Genomic DNA, 8,171 nt, shown 5'->3' on the forward strand with positions numbered 1-8,171 from the left:
TGTATCCAGTGGTAATACTGGAAAACAAAGTGCTTAGGGCCACAGCCAAGACTCATAAAAGTAGCTGTGTTCAAGAATCAACATGCTTAACTAGGAGAATCAATAACACTATCCGAAATTCTAAGTTCCTAGAGAAGCCAATCATTCTAAACTTCAAAGGAAAAAGTGGGATGCAAAAACTGTTCAGAAGCAAAAAGCTATAAGTCCCGCTCATCTAATTAGAAGTAATATTCATTGATATTCTGGAATTTATAGTATATTCTCTTCTTTTTATCCTATTTGATTTTCATTTGCTTGGGGACAAGCAACAATTTATGTTTGGTGTTGTGATGAGCGGATAATTTATACGCTTTTTGGCATTGTATTTAGGTAGTTTTTAGTAAGTTCAAGCTACTTTTAGGGATGTTTTCATTAGTTTTTATGTTAAATTCACATTTCTGGACTTTACTATGAGTTTGTGTGTTTTTTCTGTAATTTTAGGTAATTTCTGGCTGAAATTGAGGGACTTGAGCAAAACTCTGAAAAAGGCTGACAAAAGGACTGTTGATGCTGTTAGAATCTGACCTCCCTGCACTCAAAATAGATTTTTTGGAGCTACAGAACTTCAAATGGCGCGCTCTTAACGGCGTTGGAAAGTAGACATCCAGAGTTTCCCAGAAATATATAATAGTCCATACCTTATTCGGAAATTGACGACGTAACTTGGCGTTGAACGCCAAGTACATGCTGCTGTCTGGAGTTAAACGCCAGAAACACGTCATGATCCGGAGTTGAACGCCCAAAACACGTTATAACTTGGCGTTCAACTCCAAGAAAAGCCTCAGCTCGTGGATAGATCAAGCTCAGCCTAAACATACACCAAGTGGGCCCCGGAAGTGGATTTATGCATCAATTACTTACTCATGTAAACCCTAGTAGCTAGTTTAGTATAAATAAGACTTTTTACTAATGTATTAGTAGTCTTTTGACCACGTTTCATCTTTGGTCTCAGTTTTGTTTTATTCTTCATCTTAGGAGGGCATTGAGCACGTTTTAGGGGGCTGGCCATTCGGCCATGCCTGAACCTTTCACTTATGTATTTTCAACGGTGGAGTTTCTGCACACCATAGATTAAGGGTGTGGAGCTCTGCTGTACCTCAAGTTTCAATACAATCACTATTACTTTCTATTCAATTCTCTTTTATTCTTATTCCAAGATATACGTTGCACTTCAACTTGATGAATGTGATGATCCGTGACACTCATAATCATTCTCACCTGTGAACGCGCGTGATTGACAACCACTTCCGTTCTACTCTAGGCCGGGCGCATATCTCTTAGATTCCCCAACAGAATCTTCGTGGTATAAGCTAGATAGATGGCGGCATTCATGGGGATCCGGAAAGTCTAACCTTGTTTGTGGTATTCCGAGTAGGATCCCGGGAATCCGAAAAGTCTAACCTTGTCTGTGGTATTCCGAGTAGGATTCCGGTATTGAATGACTGTGACGAGCTTCAAACTCCTGAAGGCTGGGGGTGATGACAAATGTAAAAGAATCAATGGATTCTACTCCAACCTGATTGAGAACCGACAGATGATTAGCCGTGTTGTGAGAGAGCATTTGGACCATTTTCACTGAGAGGATGGGATGTAGCTATCAACAAGGGTAATGCCTCCAGACGATTAGCCGTGCAGTGACAGCGCATAGGACCATTTTCTCGAGAGGATTAAAAGTAGCCATTGATGATGGTGATGCCCTACATACAGTTTGCCATGGAAATGAGTAAGAAGGATTGGATGAGAGCAATAAGAAAGTAGAGATTCGAAAGGATTCTAGCATCTCCACCCGCCTATCTGAAATTCCCACTATTGATTTACATAAGTATTTCTACCCCTTTTTATTTTATTTATCTTTTAAATTATCTAATCCAATTACATTTGACCCTATGAATCTGCTTAAATGAGATTTACAAGGTGACCATAGCTTGCTTCATACTAACAATCTCTGTGGGATCGACCCTTACTCACGTAAGGTATTACTTTGATGACCCAGTACACTTGCTGGTTAAGTTGAATGAAGTTGTGATCATAAATTCCAATAGAGCCAATTTTTAAATCTCATGCAAATACAAAGAGGATCACAATTTCGTCCACCAACTCACAACCTAACAAAAGCCTGAACTCTTGGGAAAAGCTAGTCAATGCCTTCTTGGCAAAGTTCTTTCCACCTCAAAAATTGAGTAAGCTTAGAGTGGAAGTCCAAACCTTTAGACAGAAGGAAGGTGAATCCCTCTATGAAGCTTGGGAAAGATACAAACAATTGATCAGAAAGTGTCCCTCTAACATGCTTTCTAAATGGAGCATCATAGGTATCTTTTATGATGGTTTGTCTGAACTGTCCAAGATGTCATTGGATAGCTCTGCTAGAGGATCTCTTCATCTGAAGAAGAAATGATTCATATAAATCACTAAATGGTAAATGGCCCGACAAAATCCAACGAGTAATTAACAATCCCGTTATACAGAAAAAGCATATTATCATACCATTTTTGGACAAATCATGAAATCCTAAGATTTCATTGACTAATACATCAGTACTCCAATGAATTTCTCCCTGTGAGTTAGAATAAATATATTTTGAACTTTTTCCTTCAAATTTAAAGTGTATGTTCCCGCGCGAATCTCGAAAAAAGGGGGTTCACTTTTTTACATATTCTATTTAATTTAATGTTATAGACATAAACATATAAAGCTCAAGAACTCATTGAAATGGTTACAAATAACCAATTCATGTACGCTTCTGAAAGGAATCCTGTGAACAATGGGACGAATCAGAAGAAAGGAGTTCTTGAGATTGATACTCTGAATGCTATATTGGCTCAGAACAAAATATTGACTCAGCAAGTCAATATGATTTCTCAAAGTCTGTCTGGAATGCAAGCTGCACCAGGCAGTACTAAGGATGCTTCATTTGAAGAAAAAGCTTATGATCCTGAGAACCCATCAATGGAAGAGGTGAATTACATGGGAGAACCCTATGGAAACACCTATAATCCTTCATGGTGAAATTATCCAAATCTCTCATGGAAGGATCAACAGAGACCTCAACAAGGTTTCAACAACAATAATGGTGGAAGAAACAGGTTTAGCAATAGCAAGCCTTTTCCATCATCTTCTCAGCAACAGACAGAGAATTCTAAGCAGAGCCTCTCTGACTTAGCAACCATGGTCTCTGATCTAATCAAAACCACTCAAAGTTTCATGACTGAAACAAGGTCCTCCATTAGAAACTTGGAGGCACAAGTGGGTCAGATGAGTAAGAAAGTTACTGAACTCCCTCCTAGTACTCTTCCAAGCAATACAGAAGAGAATCCAAAAGGAGAGTGTAAGGCCATCAACATGGCCGAACTTGGAGAGGAGAAAGAGGCAGTGAGCGCCACTGAGGAAGACCTCAATGGACGTCCACTGGCCTCCAATGAGTTCCCTAATGAGAAACCATGGGAATCTGAGGCTCACACTGAGACCATAGAGATTCCATTGGATTTACTTCTGCCATTCATGAGCTCTGATGAGTATTCTTCCTCTGAAGAGGATGAAGATGTCACTGAAGAGCAAGTTGCTAAGTACCTTGGAGCAATTATGAAGCTAAATGACAAGTTATTTGGTAATGAGACTTGGGAGGATGAACCCCTTTTGCTCACCAAAGAACTGGATGACTTGTCTAGGTAGAAATTACCTCAAAAGACACAGGACCCTGGGAAGTTCTCAATACCTTGTACAATAGGCACCATGACCTTCAAGAAGGCTCTGTGTGACCTAGGGTCAAGCATAAACCTCATGCCTCTCTCTGTAATGGAGAAGCTATGGATCTTTGAGGTACAAGCTGCAAGAATCTCACTAGAGATGGCAGACAATTCAAGAAAACAAGCTTATAGACTTGTAGAGGATGTTCTGGTAAAAGTTGAAGACCATTACATCCCTGCTGATTTCATAGTCCTAGAGACTGGGAAGTGCATGGATGAATCCATCATCCTTGGCAGACCCTTCCTAGCCACAGCAAAGGCTGTGATTGATGTTGACAGAGGAGAATTGATCATTCAAGTGAATGAAGAATCCTTTGTGATTAAGGCTCAAGGATATCCCTCTGTAACCATGGAGAGGAAGCATGAAAAACTTCTCTCAAAACAGAGTCAAACAGAGCCCCCACAGTCAAACTCTAAGTTTGGTGTTGGGAGGCCACAACCAACTTCTAAGTTTGGTGTTGAACCCCCATGGTCAAACTCTAAGTTTGGTGTTGGGAAGTTCCAACATTGCTCTGAGTACTTGTGAGGCTCCATGAGAGCCCACTATCAAGCTAATGACATTAAAGAAGCGCTTGTTAGGAGGCAACCCAATGTTATATTTATCTATATTTCCTTTGTTATTTTATGTTTTTTGTAGGTTGATGATCATGGGAAGTCACAAAATCAATTGAAAAAGCAAAAACAGCATGAAAAATAGAAAGAAAAACAGCACACCCTGGAGGAAAAACTTGCTGGCGTTTAAACGCCAGTAAGGGCAGCAAATGGGCGTTTAACGCCCAGTCTGGCACCATTCTGGGTGTTTAACGCCAGAAATGGGTACCAGACTGGCGTTAAACGCCAGGAAGGGGAAAGAAGTTGGCGTTAAACACCAGAAATGGGCACCAGCCCGGCGTTTAAACGCCAGAATTGGCATAAGGGAGCATTTTTGCTCGCCACTTGGTGCAGGGATGAATTTTCCTTGACACCTCAGGATCTGTGGACCCCACAGGATCCCCACCTACCCCATCACTCTCTCTTCTTCTTCCCCAAAACCCTTCACCTATCATATCCCACTATTCTCTTCACCACTCACATCCACCCTTCATAAAACCCACCCATCCATGACCGAACCCAACCCCTCTCCCCACCCCTATATAAACCCTTCTTCACTCCTTCATTTTCACACAACCTAAACACTACTTCTCCCCATTGGCCGAACCACAAAGCCACCTCCATCTTCTCTATTTCTTCTTCTTCTACTCTCTTCTTTCTTCTTTTGCTCGAGGACGAGCAAACCTTCTAAGTTTGGTGTGGTAAAAGCATTGATTTTTGTTTTTCCATAACCATTTATGGCATCTAAAGCCGGACTCTAGAAAGAGGAAAGGGAAGGCAAAAGCTTCCACCTCCGAGTCATGGGAGATGGAGAGATTCATCTCAAGGGTGCATCAAGACCACTTCTATGAAGTTGTGGCCATGAAGAAGGTGATCCCTGAGGTCCCTTTCAAACTCAAAAAGAGTGAATATCCGGAGATCCGACATGAGATCCGAAGAAGAGGTTGGGAAGTTCTTACCAACCCCATTCAACAAGTCAGAATCTTAATGGTTCAAGAGTTCTATGCCAATGCATGGATCACCAAGAACCATGATCAAAGTGTGAACCCAGACCCAAAGAATTGGCTCACAATGGTTCGGGGAAAATGCTTGGATTTTAGTCCGGAAAATGTAAGGTTGGCATTCAACTTGCCCATGATGCAAGGAGATGAACACCCTTACACTAGAAGGGTCAACTTTGATCAAAGGTTGGACCAAGTCCTCATAGACATTTGTGAAGAGGGCGCTCAATGGAAGAGAGATTCAAGAGGGAAGCCGGTTCAACTGAGAAGGAATGACCTCAAGCCCGTGGCTAGAGGATGGTTGGAGTTTATCCAACGCTCAATCATTCCCACTAGCAACCGGTCCGAAGTTACTATAGACCGAGCTATCATGATTCATAGCATCATGATTGGAGAGGAAGTAGAAGTTCATGAGGTTCTATCCCAAGAACTTTATATGGTGGCGGACAAGTCCTCTACCTCGGCAAGGTTAGCTTTCCCTCATCTCATTTGTCGCCTCTGTTATTCAGTTGGAATTGACATAGAGGGAGAAATCCTCATTGATGAAGACAAGCCCATCACTAAGAAGAAGATGGAGCAAACAAGAGATCCCACTCACCATGAAATCCCTGAGATACCTCAAGGGATGCACTTTCCTCCACAAAACTATTGGGAGCAAATCAACACCTCCCTAGGAGAATTGAGTTCCAACATGGGACAACTAAGGGTGGAGCACCAAGAACATTCCATTCTCCTCCATGAAATTAGAGAATATCAAAGAGTCATGAGAGAGGAGCAACAAAGGCAAGGAAGAGACATTGAGGAGCTCAAGCACTCCATAAGATCTTCAAGAGAAAGAACAAGCCGCCATCACTAAGGTGGACCCGTTCTTTAATTTCCTTGTTCTTTATTTTCCTATTTTTCGAATTTTTATGCTTACGTTCATCATCTATGTTTGTGTCTTATGATCATTAGTGTCTTAGTGTCTATGCCTTAAAGTTATGAATGTCCTATGAATCCATCACTATTCTTGAATGAAAAATGTTCTTAATTGGAAAAGAGAAGAATTGCATGAATTTTGAATTTTATAACAGATTAATTATTTTGATGTGGTGGCAACACTTTGACTTCTGAATGTATGCTTGAACAGTGCATATGTCTTTTGAATTTGTTGTTCATGAATGTGGGCTCTTGAAAGAATGATGAAAAAGGAGACATGTTACTGAGGATCTGAAAAATCATAAAAATGATTCTTGAAACAAGAAAAAGAAGTGAATTAAAGAAAAAAGAGATAGTACATGAAAAAAAAAGAAATAATAAAGTTGTGATCCAAGGCAAAAAGAGTGTGCTTAAGAACCCTGGACACCTCTAATTGGGGACTCTAGCAAAGCTGAGTCACAATCTGAAAAGGTTCACCCAGTTATGTGTCTGTGGCATGTATGTATCCGGTGGTAATACTGGAAGACAGAGTGCTTTGGGCCATGGCCAAAACTCATAAAGTAGCTATGTTCAAGAATCATCATACTTAACTAGGAGAATCAATAACACTATCTGGATTTTGAGTTCCTATAGAAGCCCATCATTCTGAATTTCAAAGGATAAAGTGAGATGCCAAATCTGTTCAGAGGTAAAAAGCTAAAAGCCCCGCTCATCTAATTAATACTGATCTTCATAGATGTTTTTGGAATTCATTGCATATTCTCTGCTTTTTATCTTATTTGATCTTCAGTTGCTTGAGGACAAGCAACAATTTAAGTTTGGTGTTGTGATGAGCGGATAATTTATACGCTTTTTGGCATTGTTTTTAGTATATTTTTAGTATGTTTTAGTTATTTTTTATTATATTTTTATTAGTTTTTAGATAAAATTCACCTTTCTAGACTTTACTACGAGTTTGTGTGTTTTTCTATGATTTCAGGTATTTTCTGGCTGAAATTGAGGGACCTGAGCAAAAATCTGATTCAGAGGCTGAAAAGGACTGCAGATGCTGTTGGATTCTGACCTCCCTGCACTCGAAGTCGATTTTCTAGAGCTATAGAAGCCCAATTGGCGCTCTCTCAACTTCGTTAGAAATTAGACATCCTGGGCTTTCCATCAATATATAATAGTCTATACTTTGCTTGAGATTTGATGGCCCAAACAGGCATTCTAAGTCAACTCAAGAATTCTAGCATAAAACACCGGAACTGGCACAAGAATGGGAGTTAAATGCCCAAACTGGCACAAAAGCTGGCGTTTAACTCCAAGAAGAGTCTCTACACGAAAATGCTTCAATGCTCAGCCCAAGCACACACCAAGTGAGCCCGGAAGTGGATTTTTATGTCATTTACTCATCTCTGTAAACCCTAGCTACTAGTTCTCTATAAGTAGGACCTTTTGCTATTGTATTTTCATCTTTTGATCACTTGAATCTTTTGATCACTTTAGATCCTTAGATCATCTTTGGACGTCTAGTTCTTAGATCATGGGGGGTGGAATTTCTACACACCATAGATTAAGGTGTGGAGCTCTGCTGTACCTCGAGTATTAATGCAATTACTATTGTTCTTCTATTCAATTCAGCTCATTCTTGTTCTAAGATATTCATTCGCACCCAAGAACATGATGAATGTGATGATTCTGTGACGCTCATCATCATTCTCACTTATGAACGCGTGCCTGACAACCACTTTCGTTCTACAAGCAAACAAGGCTTGAATGTTTATCTCTTGGATTTCTTAATCGGAATCTTCGTGGTATAAGCTAGAATTGATGGCGGCATTCAAGAGAATCCAGAAGGTCTAAACCTTGTCTGTGGAATTCTGAGTAGGATTCGAGG

At 40.3% G+C, this 8,171-nt stretch overlaps 1 non-coding gene across 1 annotated transcript; it reads right to left on the minus strand.

The window, feature by feature from the left end:
• Positions 1-2,221: 2,221 nt before the first annotated feature.
• LOC112700046 (small nucleolar RNA R71) lies at positions 2,222-2,329 on the minus strand. Its single transcript, XR_003152970.1, has one exon. It is a non-coding gene; the product is annotated as a small nucleolar RNA R71 (small nucleolar RNA).
• Between the last annotated feature and the right edge of the window lie 5,842 nt (positions 2,330-8,171).

This window comes from Arachis hypogaea, chromosome 6 (assembly GCF_003086295.3).
Source record: "Arachis hypogaea cultivar Tifrunner chromosome 6, arahy.Tifrunner.gnm2.J5K5, whole genome shotgun sequence".
NCBI classification, from domain to species: Eukaryota; Viridiplantae; Streptophyta; class Magnoliopsida; order Fabales; family Fabaceae; genus Arachis; species Arachis hypogaea.